We start from the raw sequence: 18,985 nt of genomic DNA on the forward strand, positions 1-18,985 counted from the left end.
CAGGTGATTGTTTAACCCTATAACTGCAGGGTAACATTCCATGATTAGTCACTTTGATTATTTAGTAAATTAAAACTATGAAGTGAGAAAAAAATGTCTCCAATTCCTATTTCATCCTAAAAAGCATAATCAAAAAGATTTGCAACACTGTATTGAATTAACTCACCAGGATGACAGAAAAAGAAAACAAATGTAACATACTTTCATGGTTTATTTTGCACAACAGGGTGGAGTTTCTCCTGCAGGATCTGGAACTTGACCCTGCAACTTTCTACACAGTAATTTCTTGACCAGTGTAATTGGCCGTATAAAATCAGATAAGATAACCAGTATACAATAGGGTTATATTCAAGAGGGTTTTTAAAGAGTATGTCTAAAAATAAATGTTGCAAACAGAATTATATTTTAAAACGTCTTCAGTAATGGGAATTTCAGAGAATATATAGCCCACAGTGCTGGCATTAGCATTATTGCTATCACTTAATTTAAACAGAAATAGAGCCTTGGTTATTTTGATTTACCTATCAAAACTATATATCTTTTTTTTATTTAATTAGACAACCCAAGGTTTTGATCTAGGCCCATTTTGGTTTATGTCATGCCACCATTTCTTCATCAAATGCAATAATATAAAAAAAATGTTAACTTTTTCACAAGCTTTGGGTTTCTCACTGAAATTATTTACATACCGCTTTTGCAATCATAGCAAAAATAGTGGTAAAAGCTTCTCTGGGATCCCATTAGTTTTTGGTAATTAGAATTTTTAGGGGTTTAAAGTGGTGGGTGTGAAAAGTGCCTTTATATAGCGCTCTATGGGGCTGTGTGTTCGCTATAAATATATGTACAGTAAAAGCTTATATACATATTTATGTGTTAATATGTGTATATATACACATATTAAGACATAAATATATATGTATATATTCATATACATATATATATATATATTTATATTTGCTGCCCATCGTTGCGTTACTTACCACCTTCGTTGCGCTAGTTCTCATGCCGTCTCTCACGGAATGAGAACGAGTCTCCCATTCCAATGTTCTGCACATAGCAGAATATGTTCTAAGTATTTCTAAATAGATATTCCTATATATATATGTATATATCTATACCTATATATAATTTTTATATATATATATATATATATATATATATATATATATATACATAATGCCTTGCAAAAGTATTCACCCCCCTTGACTTTTTACCTATTTTGTTACATTACAGCCTTCAGTTCAATGTTTTATTAATCTGAATTTTATGTGATGGATCAGAACACAATAGTCTAAGTTGGTGAAGTAAAATGAGAAAAATATATACATAAAACTATTTTTTAGAAATAGAAAACAGAAAATTGGCATTTGCGTATGTATTCACCCCCTTTGTTATGAAGCCCATAAAAAGCTCTGGTGCAACCAATTACCTTTAGAAGTTACATAATTAGTGAAATTATGTCCACCTGTGTGCAATCTAAGTGTCACATTATCTGTCATTACATATACACACCTTTTTTGAAAGGCCCCAGAGGCTGCAACACCTAAGCAAAAGGCACCTCTAACCAAACACCGCCATGAAGACCAAGGAACTCTCCAAACAAGTAAGGGACAATGTTGTTGAGAAGTACAAGTCAGGGTTAGGTTATAAAAAAATATCCAAATCTTTGATGATCCCCAGGATCATAACCAAATGGAAAGAACATGGCACAACAGCAAACCTGCCAAGAGACGGCTGCCCACCAAAGCTCACAGACCGGGCAAGGAGGGCATTAATCAGCGAGGCAGCACAGAGACCTAGGGTAACCCTGAAGGAACTGCAGAGTTCCACAGCAGAGACTGGAGTATCTGTACATAGGACAACAATAAGCTGTATTCTCCATAGAGTTGGGCTTTATGGCAGAGTGGCCAGAAGAAAGCCATTACTTTCAGCAAAAAACAAAATGGCACATTTTGAGTTTGCGAAAAGGCATGTGGGAGACTCCCAAAATGTATGGAGGAAGGTGCTCTGGTCTGATGAGACTAAAATTTAACTTTTCGGCCATCAAAGAAAACGCTATGTCTGGCGCAAACCCAACACATCAAATCACCCAAAGAACACCATCCCCACAGTGAAACATGGTGGTGGCAGCATTATGCTGGGGGGATGTTTTTCAGCAGCCGGGACTGGGAAACTGGTCAGAATTGAGGGAAAGATGGATGGTGCTAAATACAGGGATATTCTTGAGCAAAACCTGTACCACTTTGTGCGTAATCTGAGGCTAGGGCGGAGGTTCACCTTCCAGCAAGACAATGAACCCAAATACACTGCTAAAGCAACACTTGAGTGGTTTAAGGGGAAACATGTAAATGTGTTGGAATGGCCTAGTCAAAGCCCAGACCTCAATCCAATAGAAAATCTGTGGTCAGACTTAAAGATTGCTGTTCACAAGCGCAAACCCTCCAACTTGAAGGATCTGGAGCAGTTTTGCAAGGAGTAATGGGCAAAAATCCCAGTGGTAAGATGTGGCAAGCTCATAGAGACTTATCCAAAGCGACTTGGAGGTGTGATTGCCGCAAAAGGTGGCTCTACAAAGTATTGACTTTAGGGGGGTGAATAGTTATGCACATTTACTTTTTCTGTTATTTTGTCCTATTTGTTGTTTGCTTCACAATAAAAAAAAAAAAAAAACATCTTCAAAGTTGTGGGCATGTTCTCTAAATTAAATGATGCAAATCCTCAAACAATCCATGTTAATTCCAGGTTGTGAGGCAACAAAACACAAAAAATGCCAAGGAGGGTGAATACTTTTGCAAGGCATTGTGTATATATATATATATATATATATAGATATAGATAGGTATAAATATATATTGTACCAAAAAAACATCAGATATATGTAGAAATATTTATTTATGCATAATTAGAACATATTCTGTTATCTGCAGAACATTGTAATTTGAAATATTCATATTTTCATGTTGGGTTAGGGCACTTGAGACTATGCGATTGGGTTTGCATGAGAGTGGGGTGTTAGTTTCCCCCCCCCCCCACTTTTATTTCTTTATTGACTTCTATGGGGGAATACGTGAACGCGCAAGCGATATTCTAAGTTCTGCTTTTTGCGCTTGTCGGGTTAGTGCGCAAGCGAAAACTTTCAACTCGTAATAAGATGCAACCCGACAAGTGCAAAATGCTTACTTCTAGTGCAATTAATGCTGGAGCAGAAGTGTTAATTTGAACTTCACTTGTAATCTGGCCCAATGTTTTTAATTTTTTTTGAATGAGGAAGAAAGTGAACTCTGATAGCAAATTATAGATTCATGTAGAGGAAAGATATTTATAGCAGGGAATCTGGGCATCACAACTCTTGGCTGTGTAGGAACTTTGCTTGGGAGCGACCTGCAGTGCTAGGTGCAGTATTAATCATTATGCCATTGAGCACAGATATGCTTGTGAAGACTTTGAGCGACAATTTACAATCTTATCATCTAAGCTTACAAATAGGAATGGCGTTATCGTTACAGATCAGTAAGAATTCTGTTGTAAAATACATACACAAACCTCTAGCTTTGAATAAATGATACAACATCTAGTTAAAGATATATGAAACCAACATTTTTCTTTTATGATTCAGATTTATTTTAAACAACTTTCCAAATTACTTCTATAATATAATTTGCTTCATTTTCTTGGTATATATAGGTAGGTAGGCTCAAGAGCAACAATGCATTACTGGGAGCTAGCTGCTGATTGGTGGCTGCACACAAATGCCTCTTTTCATTGGTTCACCAAATGTGTTCAGCTAGCTACCAGTAGTGCATAGCTGCTCCTTCAACAAAGGATACCAAGAGAATGAAGCAAAACGGATAATAGTAAATTGGAAAGTTGCTTAAAATCACATGCTCTGGGGTTGATGTCACATTAAGGATACTTCTTGTCAGCAATGCAATCAATTCTCAATTTCCTGCAAGCTGTTAATATACCTTATCGGACCTCTTTCCCATTATATGAATATCTTGACCTGGTGATTAGTTCTAACAGCTGTGGCAAGGCAGCTGTCAATTTGCTTTGCTTTCAAAGAAATTTAAAGAGTTTACCACACTGAGATAAAGGGACAGTAAAAACAAAATTACACTTTCCTGATTCCGGTAGAGTATGTCATTTTAAACAACTTTCCAAGGTACTTCTGTTATCAAATGTGCTTTGTTCTCTTGGTATCCTTTGTTGAACAGTAAAGCTATGCAGGCTGATAGGAGCTCAGGAGCATGCACGTGTCTTTAGCAGTGTTTGCAACTATGTATAACTTTGCTATAAACAATGTTGCAAACACTGCTGCCAGATGGCTAAAGACTTGCAAGCTCCTGAGCTCACCTAGTATTTTAACAAAGGATTCTAAGAGAACTAAGCAAAATGTATAATAGAAATAAACTGGAAAGTTGTTAAAAACTTAATGATCTGTCCAAACAATGTATAAAGGGACTGTAAAGTGAAAATTAAACTTAAATTGATTGGATAAAGCATGATTTTTTTAAAAAAAATTCAATTTACTTCTATTATCAATTTTGCTTAGTTCTATTGGTATCCTTTGTTAAAGAGTAATTCTAGGTGAGCTCAGGAGCGTGCACGTGCCATAAGCCCTGCTATAGATGTTCACACTACAAAGTCTAAGTTTAATCTTCAACCAAAAATACCAAAACAACAAAGCAAATTTGATAATAGCATTAGATTGGAAAGTTGTTTAAAACTGCATGCTCTATAAGAGTCATCAAAGTCTAATTTTGACTTTACTGTCCCTTTAAGTTTAATTTTGACTTTACAGTCCCTTTAACGGGACATACATAGATCAGTACCACATGCACAAAAGGAGCGCTGATTGGTAAGAATGCTCTCAGTAAAGGGATATGAAACCCAAATTATTTCTTTCCTGATTCCAATAGCACATGGAATTTTAAGCAACTTTCTAATTTATTCCTATTATCATTTTTTCTTCATTTTTGTGGTATCTTTAATTGAAAAACAGTAATGTAACTTTAGGAGACGGACCATTTTTGGTTCAGATCCGTGGGTAGCGCTTGTTGATTGGAAAACAAAGAAAAATGAATCATAGGAGTAAATTAGAAAGTTACTTAAAATTGCTTGCTCTATCGGAACCATGAAAGAAAAAAAATTTGGTTTAATATCCCTTTAAACATTAAGAGCTTGATTACAAACGATTGCACTCGGGTTTCTGGGATCGTTTGCACACCAGTTAAATTGTGCTCATATTACAAATTGAGTGCAATCGCGAACACGTGAGAGCTGTGGTTTACTGTTTTTCAGGTGTTAGAAAAAAAAGGCTGGCAAAGGACTTTAACATAGATATACATACATACATACACATGTATACATATATATATATATATATACACAGGACTCAACATTCCAAGTCCTAAGCTACTAGCCAGGCCACAATGTTACTCGCCACTGATCCCACCCATCACCTGCCCACACCACACCTACTACTCAGCACCATCTTTGCATATGTTTAGCCTTTGTGAAACACCTTATTGTTTAGTAATTTTTAATATTTATTATTTTAAACCATAACAAATGAAGTCACTTTAATACAATTATTAAAAATATATACATTTGCTATCCATTTGGCAGTATATAGATGTTGATTTAACACTTACTCACTATTTTTCACTACTCGCCACAGTGCAATTACTACTCACCAATGGCTAGTGGGCGAGTGGAAATTTGAGCCCTGATATATATATATATATATATATATATATATATATATATATATGTGTGTGTGTGTGTGTGTGTCTATATATGTGAACAGTTTAGAGGAAGTTTTGAGTCAGGGAAATCCTTACAGTATAGCTGAAGATGATAATATTTTCAACAATATCTGTGATACTACACGTAATATGCTTAATGGTAAAAATACATATATAGAAATAAAGTCTTTAGTGAGACCTAGACCTCAGGTACAGAGCATACATGTATAGGCGTATGAATATATTACGCTGTAGAGCAACTTCCAATAATATATATTTAAGCTTACTTCAAGGCCCCTGTTTATCTCACTGGATCATTTCTCACCTGATTAGTCTCTCCGCTTGCCGATGATAGTGCTGTTACTCAGGTCAGTACTAACACCCCTTCTGACACTTGTTACAGATGCCAAGGTGTAGGCGTACCTACGGTAAGAAATAATAATGCTTGGCAAGGTGCTATAGAAAAGTGCTCACCCCGTAGTGACCCGGTAATCCTTCTGGTATTCGCCAAATCGCGGGCGTGCCGATGATACCGGGAATTCAGATGCTGTAATACAGCCATAGCCAAACTGTTCTGCTTAAGGTGCACCCGGGGTAATTCCAAGCGATCATCCTTCAAAACGCCAAGACATGGGCATATCCGTAACGGGGGTATGTACCTAGGGTTGCCACCTCGGCCATGTTTTCCTGGACACTTATGAGTTACACATGCTGCAGGGTGTGCAGAGGGGAACATGAATTGCACCCATGGATAGCACACGAATAATGACTCTGGACAGCACTATTCATGTTCCTCCCTGCATACCCTGATGCATGTGTAACTCATAAGTGTCCAGGAAAACATGGCCGAGGTGGCAACCCTATATGTACCGTACAGGCCAATCCTGGATAACTGTATAGATCAATCCGTAAGGGCAGAGAGAGACAGGTTAGGGAGCCTACCGGCTTCAATCCACAATATTAGTCCATAGCAGGGTGGGCTCTCAAAGTAGTAGGCAAGGGTGGATATATGCTCAGTACTGGACAGGATACAAAATTGAAAAAAGGAAGGCAGAGCAATATCCTGTAGTATAAAACGTAGCTTTTATTAAATCCAAGCAAAAAAGTTTAAAAGTCCATAATCACACCACCAATGTTAAAAACAAAAAATCAAAACAGCTGTGTAGGTTAAGCTTATGTGTTTCAGCTAAAGAGCTGTACAATACACACATTTTACTAACTGCGCATGTGCTTCTTTGTAGTGACGATCAGTCAAAATGTGCACACATTTTTTGCGCATACACTTTGCGAAATGTTTAACCACTGCTTATGTCACTGAGTGCCAAGACTCAATAGTGATCAGGCGTCTTCTAAATAGTGCAGTGCAGTTAAACATACCAAGGAATGGAAATTCAAGAAATTATCAGTCAGGAAAAAATAAATGTAGTAAAATAATATATAACAGCAAAGCTTAAAGTGAAGGTAAACTTTGATGAATAAAAGCCCGTTTTTTAAAAATACTATTAAAAACAGGGGCTCTTTCATTCATCACTAATCCGGCTTCCTCCAATCGCGGCTTTCCCCCCAGAGTAGTCATTGCCTGAGGCCATGCTGTGATTGGAGGAAGCCGGATTAGTCATTGCTGACGTGTGAAGAGAGGATTTCCAGGAAGGGAAGTTGCACTGGCTGTAAAAAGAAAAAAAGGTAAGTTTTTAATCAATACGGCTGCTTTGTAAACTTTGTTAATTGAAAGTGCCCCTGTTTTAATGCACAGGAAGTAGGGACACTCAGATAGGAGGAACAGGAAAAGAGCAAAGAGCGATGAATAGTGAAAGAGAGAGAGAGACATTATAGTAACACAGGGAGTAGGGACACTTAGGCCCCGATGATCGAAAGTGCTAAGAGGCGGCAAGATATTCTAAGGGATCCGCCGATATGTCGAGTGAGCTTGTTGGAATATTCCAAGCTCCTGTCATAGCTACATTTCCAAGAGGCATTTACTTCACATGCCATTGGTTGGCTATGCTGGCTTAGGCTACACCCAGCATCACCGACCATATTGGCGATGTATACTAAAAGGATCCCTAGAATAAAACTACAGTTTGCCTAACCCCTAATCCTAATCCCTCTAAACAGAAGTACCCCATGATCGCAAACTAACACTACACTAATGAACCTCTAAACCCACCGCAAGTCCTAACTGTTAACCACTATGCCTGTTTCTAAGCCACTATTGACAGCCTCTTATCACATGCTTTATTATTTGCTTTTCACAACAGGAGAGTGCTAGTTCTTGTGGGCTATATAGATAACATTGTGCTCACGCCCTGGGAGTTATTGAAGAGTCAGCACAACACAGCACTAATTGGACAAAATGCAAGTCCATAGATAATAAATAAAAAGTCTTGTGATCAGGGGGCAGTTAGAAGATGCTTAGATACAAGGTAATCACAGAGGTTAAAAGTATATTAATATAACTGTGTTGGTTATGCAAAACTAGGGAATGGGTAATAAAGGGATTATCTAGCTTTTAAAACAATAACAATTTTGGTGTAGACTGTCTCTTTAACCCCTATGCCGCAACAAACCCACCTCAAGTCCTAACTATTAATCCCCTATGTCGCCATAAACCCCAAACGCAAACTAACCTAACACCTAACCCCCTCTAAACTAAACCCCCTAAGTTAAAAATATAAAAAAAATCAAACTAAAAAAATTATTACTAAACTGAAAAAAAAACAAAAAAAAAACCCTACTCTACCATACACCTAACCCCACTTTAAACTAATCCCACTAAGTTACCAACAAAAAAAGCTGTTGCCAAAAATAAAAAAGTTAAGTTACCAAAAATAATAAACCCCATTATCCAAAATAAAAAAATAATTATACCTGACACTAAACTATATGCCCCATAAAATAACCCTCCCCAAAATAAAAAAAACCCTAACTCTAAAATACATTGCAAATTGCAATAGCCCTTAAAAGGGCCTTTTGTAGGGTATTGCCCTAAAGTGATCTTAGCTCTTTTGCAACAAAAACAAAAAAGTTACAAAATCCCCCTCCTTTATTAAAGTAACCCCCACCCCCCAAAATAAAAACAAAATAAAAAAATCTAACTGTAAAAACCTAGTCTAAGCAACAAAAGTCAAAATAACAACACATATTTTAAACAAATCTATCTAACCTATCTATCTCCAAAAGTGTTACATCTGATAGTGACTCCGACTCCTCTTGACCCGACGTTGGGCCCATCTTCATCCAGGGCCGAGACGCCAGGGGCCCATCTTCACGGCGGCAGAGGTAGACGTCTGCGGCTTCTTCTGCGGCCTCTGCTCTGCATCTTCTTTTCTTCTGCTCTCTTCAGGGAGCTCTCCTCTTCGCCGCAGACTGAAATTCCAGAAGCACAGAACCCCAATATATAGAGGTACCACTTAATTACGATTGCCTGATTTCAAATCAGTCAATACCTATTTGAATTTAAATTCTAATCATCCAATAGAAAAGGATAATTAGAATGTAAATTTAAAAAAGTTCTTGCTATTGGCTGATTCAATTTAGCCAATAGGGATTGACTGATCTGAAATCAGCCAATCGTAATGAAGTGGTACCCCTATATATTGGGGTTCTGGGATTTCAGTGTGCGGCGGAGATGACATGAAGATGAGGGCTACCGAAGAGAGCCAAAGAAAAGATGTGGAGCGAAGGCAGCGGAAGAAGCCGCCGAAGTCCGCATCTGCAGACAGAAAGATGGGACCCTGGAGCCTGGATAAAGATAGGCCCAATGTCTGATCAATAGGAATAGGAGTCCCCATCAACTGTGACACGTTTGTGTTCGATATCTTTTTTTGGGGGTGTTTTTTTTAGAGTTAGGGTTTAGAAGTTTGTTTGTTTTTTTTGTGGATAATGGAGTTTATTATTTTGTGTAATTTATTTATTTATTCTTTGGAGAAATGGGGCCCGGAATTGAAGTGTCCCCCATTCCTCACAGAAGCTAACACCCACAAACAAGTGGTATCCCTTTGTGCCTCATCAACAACATACTAAAAGACAGACTTGATTCTTTGCAATCTACTTGATTGACACCCCTTTTAAGTAGTGGTGGACCGGGGCTCAATTCCGGTCCGGCACTGAGTTCCAGGAGCCTGGATAGACCGAGGAGGTTTTGCCAGTCCTTATGGCGGTCGGCCTCTGTCGTTTTTAGCGCATCTCTGTAAAACATTATTTAAACATTGATGATAACTTTAGCGACATAGCTTCATAGTTATAATGCAGAGGTTTATTTCTTATAGTATGGTTTATTATAGTTCGTTATTTTTTGACAGTAGGCAGTTAGATGGGAGTTCCAGGGGAGTGTAGTTTAGGCATGACGTCAGTGTAGGCGGTATTAGGGAATTAGCTGGGCGTTCCGGGGGAGTGTAAGTTAGGAGAGATGGAGGTGTAGGCAGTCAGGGAGAGTTAGCTGGGCGGTGCAGGGAGAGTGTTAGTTAGCTGTGATGTATGTGTAGTTGGTCGGTGGAGCAGGGGGAGTGTAGCTTATGTATGACATAGTTATAGGCATTCAGGGGGAGTTAGCGAGGCGTGCTAGTGGGAGTAGTCTGCACTTTGCTTTGGACAAATCGACACTAGATCAATATACTCAAAGCAGCGAAATGCAGGTTGCGAGGAGGGTAGCAGCCATGTTTGTCTCACCAGCTATCAGCTGCCGAGACAACATCGCCTGAGCTAGTTAGTGTAGCTGTAATAACACTTAGGTCCCCACGGCAATATTTGAAGTGTGCCTACACTGAAACTCATTTTAGTTTCAGTGAGCGCACTGTTTGCGCCGTGTAAGCACACTTCAAATAGGCCCCCCCGCCTGCAGTAAAATGCAGAGGAGATGCAATGTCGGCCATGTGGGCAGTGACATCACCCTACCATTAACTTTTATGGGAGAGACATCACCACTTTGTTAAAAATAAGTTTGCGTCATGTGCTTTAAGATCAGGGGATATGTGAAAGGGGTCAGTTTTGAAGTTAAAAACATATATGGGAAAGCATTTTTTTTAATATGTAAATTAGAACATTGCCTAAAAGGACATACATTTAATTATTAAAGGGACATTCTAAAACAAAAAAATTAAATGCCCCAATTTGTTAGACAATCTTTTGCATTATTCTTTATTCACCTTACCATATCATTTGCCAGATTACAAGTAGAGCACAGAAATGCAAGTGGTATGGGGGTAACAGTTAATACTTGTTTTTCGAATGCCCTTAAAGGACCAGTCAACACAGTAGATTTGCATAATCAACAAATGCAAGAAAACAAGACAATGCAATAGCACTTAGTCTGAACTTCCAATGAGTAGTAGATTTTTTTCTGACAATTTTAAAAGTTATGTTTTTTTCCACTCCCCCTGCACCATGTGACAGCCATCAGCCATTCACAAATGCATACACGTACCATGTGACAGCCATTAGCCATTCACAAACGCATACACACTTATTCTTGCACATGCTCAGTTGGAGCTGGTGACTCAACAAGTTTAAATATAAAAAGACTGTGCACATTTTGTTAATGGAAGTAAATTGGAAAGTTGTTTAAAATGGCATGTTCTATCTGAATAATGAAAGTTTAATTTTGATTGAGTGTCCCTTTAATGCAAAAGTATTTCAGATAGCGCACTAGCGCAACACTTACCTGATGAATTTTAGTGAAATGGGCACTCTTTACCGCTTTACATTAAAAGTGTAGCACGCACTATGAGGCCTATTTAAGAAATGTCTTGCGGACCTGATCCGACAATGCGGATCAGGTCCGCAAGACATCGCTGAATGCGGAGAGCAATACGCTCTCCGCATTTAACATTGCACCAGCAGCTCACAATGGGCCGCCAGCAGGGGGTGTCAATCAACCTGATCGTACTCGACCGGGTTGAATTTTTGCGATTCCTGTCCGCCTGCTCAGAGCAGGCGGACAGGGTTGTGGAGCGGCGGTCTTTGTGAACGCTGCTCCATAACTTTTGTTTCTGGCGAGTCTGAAGACTCGCCAGAAACACGGGCCGACAAGCTCCTTTCGGAGCTTGATAGATAGGCCACTATATCTATACTATAATTGCGTTTGTAACGCATCCCTCGTCATCATCAGTTGTGCGCTCAGCCAAAAAAAACACCTAACTACCCGCACAAAGGGGCCCATTTATCAAGCTCCGTACCGCTGCTCCATAACCCTGTCCGCCTGCTCTGAGCAGGCGGACAGGAATCGCCGGAAATCAACCCGATCGAGTACGATCGGGTTGATTGACAGCTCCCTGCTGGCGGCCCATTGTCACCAGCAGCTCAGCGAGGTCTTGCGGACCTGATCCGCACTGTCGGATCAGGTCCGCAAAACCGATGATAAGTAGGCCCCAAAGTATTAACAACAAAAAAACTAACCGCCTGCACGAAATAATAACAAAAAAACCTATACGCCTGCATGAAGTATTAACAAAAAAAAACCCTGACCGCCCGCACAAAATATTAACAAACACCTAATGCAAAATGTACCTCTAAACCGCCAATCTCCACATTGCAAAATAATAAAGTAATTAATCCCTTATCCGCAAATTAAAATATTAACCCTTAAACCGCCAAAACCCCAAAACACAAACAACCAAATTACACTATTAACCCCTAAACCACAAAAACCTCCACAACGCCAACTACCTAATTACAATATTAACCTCTAAACTGCCAACCCCCACAACGCAAAAAAATCAATCTAATCACTAAGCTCCCTAACCTAAAACCCCAATTATTTTACAAGATTTAATATTAAATAAAAAAAAACTAATATTACAAAAATGAAAAAAAATCTAACATTACAAAAAAAAACACTAAAATTATTATTTTTTTAAAAAAAATCTAAAATTACAGAAAAAAATAAACGAAATTATCCAAAATATATTTGTTTAAACCTAAACTAATACCCCTATAAACCCCCCCCAATAAAAACACCCCCTAATCTAACACTAAACTACCAATAGCCCTTAAAAGGGACTTTTGTAGGGCATTGCCCTAAGTTAAACAGCTCTTTAACCTAAATAAAGTACTAATTACCCCTGAAAGTAACCCCCCCCACTCACACAACCGCCCAAAATAAAAAAACCTAAGTCTAAAAAGCTAAGCTATCCATTGCCCCTAAAGGACAATCAGCTCTTTTGCTGCATATTACAAAAAATCCCGGGGGCGGAGCCAGCTATCCTTGAGGACAGACATGTTTTACTACAGCTCCTACATATAGCCAAATTATTTTTCTTTTTTTCTGAGATTTTTTACCAAAATTCATACTGCAGCACAGGTCATGGATTGCTGGGACCGTTGGGATTGACTTCTGATATAAACTTGATGGGAAGGAATCTTATTTAACTCACTTTTATAAAGCGGGCCTGACAACATACGGTGCCAAATAACTACTTCAGATCTACCCCTCTGATTAAGTGTCACGCCAGCGCGCACCCTCCATTATGAAGGGGACTAATCAGTTGCAACTGCTTCTCATAAAGCTGGAACAGCGAATGGATAGACATTTTATTGATCTTATACATATTATCAGAAAACCATGCGAGAGTGAAGACCTTTACAAGCCCAAAATGGCGGAGAGAGCGACTGCCGCTTCACATGATATGCAGCCACAGACTGATACAGCTGACTCTGTTGCGGAGAGACAGCGGAGCAGACATCGCCTTGATTCTCATCTTGCCGTCATACAGGACGGCACACTGGGCCTCCAGCCACCTACTAACCGCAAAAGACAAGGGGTGTTTGAGCGGATGCAGTCTCTGTCTGAATCTAACTCTAACTATCACAGCTACGAGTCTGCAGACAAGATGGCGGCTGACTTCAAGCAGCAGGAGAAAGTCGAAGAGAGTGAATGCCTCCCACACATGACCAGGATAATAGCTGTGCAAAGATCTACCCCTGCTAAACCTACACTTCAGAATCGGGATGAAGCGATCAGCTCCTACACCGCTACCCTAGACGTCAGCGAGGATCCGATCACAGCTACCTACGGGTCCGACGGGCCGACTTTTTGCTGAGTGATAACGCATCCAGATCCCCAAGTAGCAGCAGACAAAGAGGCACACGTTCCACCGCTATAAGAGTTGTGAGACAGTCTCCTATAAAACACGGAACACTCACCAATGTGGGCATCTTGATCCGGCGACCAGATTCTGTTCTCCTTGTGTGGCATGTACTCTTCAGATTCGCTTGGATCTTTGGGGCTTCTGCTTGCAATCTGGCCCATTTGCAAAGTCAGAGAGTAAGTTACTTCCCGAACTGCCATATAACTCTGAGGTCTGGAGTGGGGTAGAGAGAATTTGGAGACTTCACTGTAAAAACCCCACAACCGACCGGTTTCTTTTGTAGGGTTATGTTTTAGTTCTTTTGTTATCAGATTATGCTTAATATTAGCCAAACCTAGCCCCAATTTATTAGAAAGTAGATAGGGGTAACTGGCCATCTCTTTCTAACCTAGGTGTAATAACTGCCTCTGGGATTTATAATACTTAGGACACTGATCATACCCAAAAGTGTCAGTTAGAATTGATGGTAATAAAATGTTTTCATGTTTATGTAGGACAACAGAGATCATTACTAAAGGGCTTTAGTTTTACTATATGTTAATGTGCCTACATCTGTGACTTTAAAATTGAGTATATAGATGGAGCTGCTAGCTCTAACAATATTGCTCTGCACTGTGGAGATATTACCTTATAACTCTAATTCAATGTATAACTGGAGACACTGGCGCTAATGATATTGCAGTATCTTATATATGTACATGTCTCTTGACTTATACACTACATGTTCCTATAAGTTTTCACAAGTCCTGAGACTTATCTCCCATGACAAACAAATTAGTAGCTTCTTGGCTATCCCAGGATCTGCCACTGTATATTTAAATAATATTATGTAGTATTGAAAGTTTTGGACTGCTGTCTCTGAGGTGCAGTCTTAATGCATGATAATTGAATATTCCTATCTATGCTTGTCCTTCTTCTAACCCATAAAAGTTTTAATCTGATATATTCCTTTTTTAGGCTAACCTTCGCTGCGTTGTGTGCCTAGTTCATCATTGGGCATAAATAATGTTAACTGTATGAGTAACACTTCAATTTTAACTTTTTACCAAACAGCGCTCTTGGTGTTAGAGACATGCTGTCTATCTACTGCAGTTTCTCCATACATGTATTTATAGATGCTGCTGGGCCGTGTCTACTGGGAAAGCACGGTCCAGCATATAAGTTTTTTGAGTTTGTTGTCAATACTTAACTATATCTCATAGATGCAGATAGCCCCCTACATCATGACCTAATCCTACCTTACCTCACAAGCCTAACAAATTTTCTCATGTCATGCATGTTACACTACGCCTTAGTTTGAGGCTTCTTAGTGTTTGGGTATCCTTTCCCTCACTTTGCAACTCCCTTTTCCTGAGTTAAAAGACCTAGTTAGATTCACTCCATTTTACTTCTTCTAGACAGATAGTTCGCATGGCGCATATACACTATGTCCCACTAGTATATCCGTGGTTTATTCTCCCTCATTAACATATCTTGGTCTTCCTATTATCTGTAGTAATGTCAGTGAGCATACATGTAATCTAGACTCTCCCTAGTATATTCCGGTTCTTTATAATGTGTTTAATAATTATTGTTGTCTATATGGGTGCACGTGACCTCTCTTTTACCTAAGTGTTGTGTTATATTTATATGTGTTATTGACTATAATTTTCTGTGACTATACAACTGTAATCCCTAGTTTATCTATGCTCTCATTCACATCTCTAGCACATAATAGTTTTCTTGATTGAGCCTCTCTCCTCCCTTTCCCGCCGGTACTTATGCCTGGGGGTCATATCCCTTCTCCCTCTCCAACATCGCCTAGAGGTGGCACTCCCCCAGGAGAGGGGCTCACCCAGAATTCCCCCAAGCCCGCTAGTCTCCAATTAATCTGACAATATATTATATGACTCTAGGCCCCCTCTATAGGAATATAAAGGTTTAGATGAGTATGATTGTATTTATATTAAGTAATAACACCCTAGTCTCTCCTAAATTTGTCCCTGGCGTAGACATACTAACTGGCTCCGTCCCTCCACCCCCCCCCCCTATTACATTTTGAGCGGCTCTTGCCCGCTGCATCCCTCTTCCCCATATAACTATAGAGTCACCCCCTCCCTAGTTTTACCCTCATTTGATTAGCTACCTTACTTGTCTTTGTATATAGCTAGGAGAGGATCATTTTTGCTTATATTACATCTGTTATACTCTAAAACAAAACTGAAGTCTCTTTATGTGATGACCCATATTGTACGGAAATGTTTGTGATACTAGAATACATTGTCTCCTAATTATGCTCTGTACACATTGTTTTGTGAATGTTTTGTGACATACCTTATACTCTGTACTGGTTTTTGACTTCAATAAAAAGATAATTTAAAAATAAAAAAATAAAAAAAAACCCTAATCTAAAAAAAAATACACCCCAAAAAATAAAAAAAAACCCTATGTCTTCCAGGCGGCCACATCTTCATCCAGCTTGGGGACATCTTCTATCTTCATCTGGAGCGAAGGCGGCATGAAACGGAAGTGACTGCGGAGCTGGACTGGCGACCACCGATCAGGACCGGCATGGAGGTTCCTCTTCATGCGGTCCCTGCCGCACACTGAAGATTGAATCCAAGGTACCCCATTTATATTGGGGTACCTTGCATTCCTATTGGCTGAAATTTTGAAATCAGCCAATAGGATAAGAGCTACTGAAATCCTATTGATTTGAAAAGCCAATAGGATTTCAGTAGCTCTCATCCTTTTGGCAGATTTCAAAATTTCAGCCAATAGGAATGCAAGGTACCTAAATGGGGTACCTTGCATTCAATATTCAATAAGCGGCGGCCCTGCTCCGCGGTCACCTCTTCTCTGTGCCGCCTTCCCTCTGGATGAAGATAGAAGATGTCCTCGCAGGGGATGAAGATGGCGCCGCCTGGAAGAAGACCTTCACCACCGAACTTCAGGAACTTTGAGTACCTATTTCGGGGTTAGACTTACGGGTTTTTCTTTTTCATTTTTTTTATATGGGCAGCAAAAGAGCTGATTGCCCTTTTAAGGGCAATGCCCATACAAATGCCCCTTTAGGGGCAATGGGTAGCTTAGGTTGTTAAGACTTAGGTTTTTTTAATTTTGGGGGGTTGTGTGGGTGGGGGGCTTTACTTTTAGGGGGTACTTTGTAATTTTATTTAGGTTAAAGAGCTGTTTAACTTAGGGGGATGCCCTACACAAGGCCATTTTAAGGACTATTGGTAGTTTATTGTTAGATTAGGGGGTGTTTATATTTGGGGGGGGTATTTTTATATGGGTATTAGATTAGGTTTAATTTTTTTTTATTTTTGATAATTTAGTTTATTTTGTTCAGTAATTTTAAGTAGACTGCCCTTTGGGCAGGCTTATTGCCTAATATATATATATATATATATATATATATATAATAACCTTTGAAAAGGAGTTAAAGTTAAGCACATGGGAAAAGAGCCTCTCAGGAGACACAAGTATTGCAGCTTACAAGCAGGCCATACCTAGATAGGCTTAAGAACAACAATGTACTAATGGAAGCTAGCTTCTTATTGGTGGCTGCATATATATGTGGCTCTTCTTCATTGGTTCAAATGATGTTTACAGCTTGTTTCCAGTAATGCGTTGCTGTTCTTTCAACAAATGATACAAAGAGAATTAAGCAAATTTGATAGTAAAAGTAAACTGGAAAGTTGTTTAAAATTGTTTCTATCTCACAAAATAAACATTTTAGGTTTCAGAATGTCCCTTTAATACATTTTAAGAGCAATTTTCTTGCTAATACATATATTTATTATAAATATATCATCATTATGGTGAGGTTCATATTTCAATTTAAATAAAATGTGAATTAATTACTATTTCAAAATATCTCAGTGGAAAACTATTTCACATGATTATTTGAATAAATAGGATTTGTTAGGAACATTTAAAATTGCAATATGTTCTGAAATTTGTAAACATAAATTCCAGCTAACATATAATTTGAGGGGAGAAAAAACCTAATTAGGTACATCCTGAATTTCTTTTGTGCTAATGTAAGCTTAACTTGTTTGTGCAAGGACGGACCTACTTAATCACTTTTGAAAGAATCTTGTGTACTTTGGTTGATATATCACTAATCTTTGTAAACAATTACTCCAGGCTGCTTGGAAACCATCAAATGTCCAATTATTTGCAGATCTCCTGACCAGGGATGGCATTTTTTGTTTAATATTTTAAAATATTTACTGAAAATAGATCAGATATAACATTTCAAATTTAAATTATTTAAAAAAAAAAAAATTATTATATTTTTTTTTTTTTGCTGTAACCACAATTGAGTGAGGTTTTGCTTGTAGATCCAGCCAAGTTATTTGAAAGAGTTATACACAGGTAACCCATAGTATACAAGTAAGCATTTGAATGCGGTAGCAAACAAGACAATCAGAGCAAATAAATTATTTCCTGCATCTTTATAGAAGACTGATACAGAGTGACTTTACAAGAGAATGTTTGATCCTCCTAATTTTTTAAACTAATAATTTAAAAAGATAATAGCTCTGTGGACTTTGTGAATGTGTTTGTCCACATAGGAGTAACAAAAAGTACAGGTTTACTACAGCATTTATACTGTAGGATGCATGTCTATCCGTCCGTTCATCCATCTGTCTATTTTGAATTTGTTGCTATTGAATATAGATTGATAGATAGATTTGTAACATTGTTGAAAGCATTCTTGCAAAACTGCTCCAGATACATGCACAATCCTAAGCCTAGCTAAGTGCTTTTAAACAACGGACACTAAGAGAACAAAATGGATACTAAAAGAAAATAACATGCTCTGTCTAAATCATGATAGAATAAATTGTGGTTTTATGTTCCTTTAATTTTTATGGTGATAGGGCAGGTCCTTCCTATCAAGATACTGTATGTTAAACATACATGTAGAAATACACATTGTTGGACCTTTGTGCTGAGTTCTGACTCCTGATCAACTCTTAGGCCCCTATTTAACAAAGGTCTGTCGGACCTGATCTGACAGTGCGGATCAGGTCCGACAGACCTCGCTGAATGCGGAGAGCAATACTCTCTCCATATTCAGCATTGCACCAGCAGCTCTTGTGAGCTGCTGGTGCAACGCTGCCCCCTGCAGATTTGCGGCCAATCGGCCACCAGCAGGGGGGT

The sequence above is a fragment of the Bombina bombina genome, chromosome 4, assembly GCF_027579735.1.
Source record: "Bombina bombina isolate aBomBom1 chromosome 4, aBomBom1.pri, whole genome shotgun sequence".
Taxonomy (NCBI): domain Eukaryota; kingdom Metazoa; phylum Chordata; class Amphibia; order Anura; family Bombinatoridae; genus Bombina; species Bombina bombina.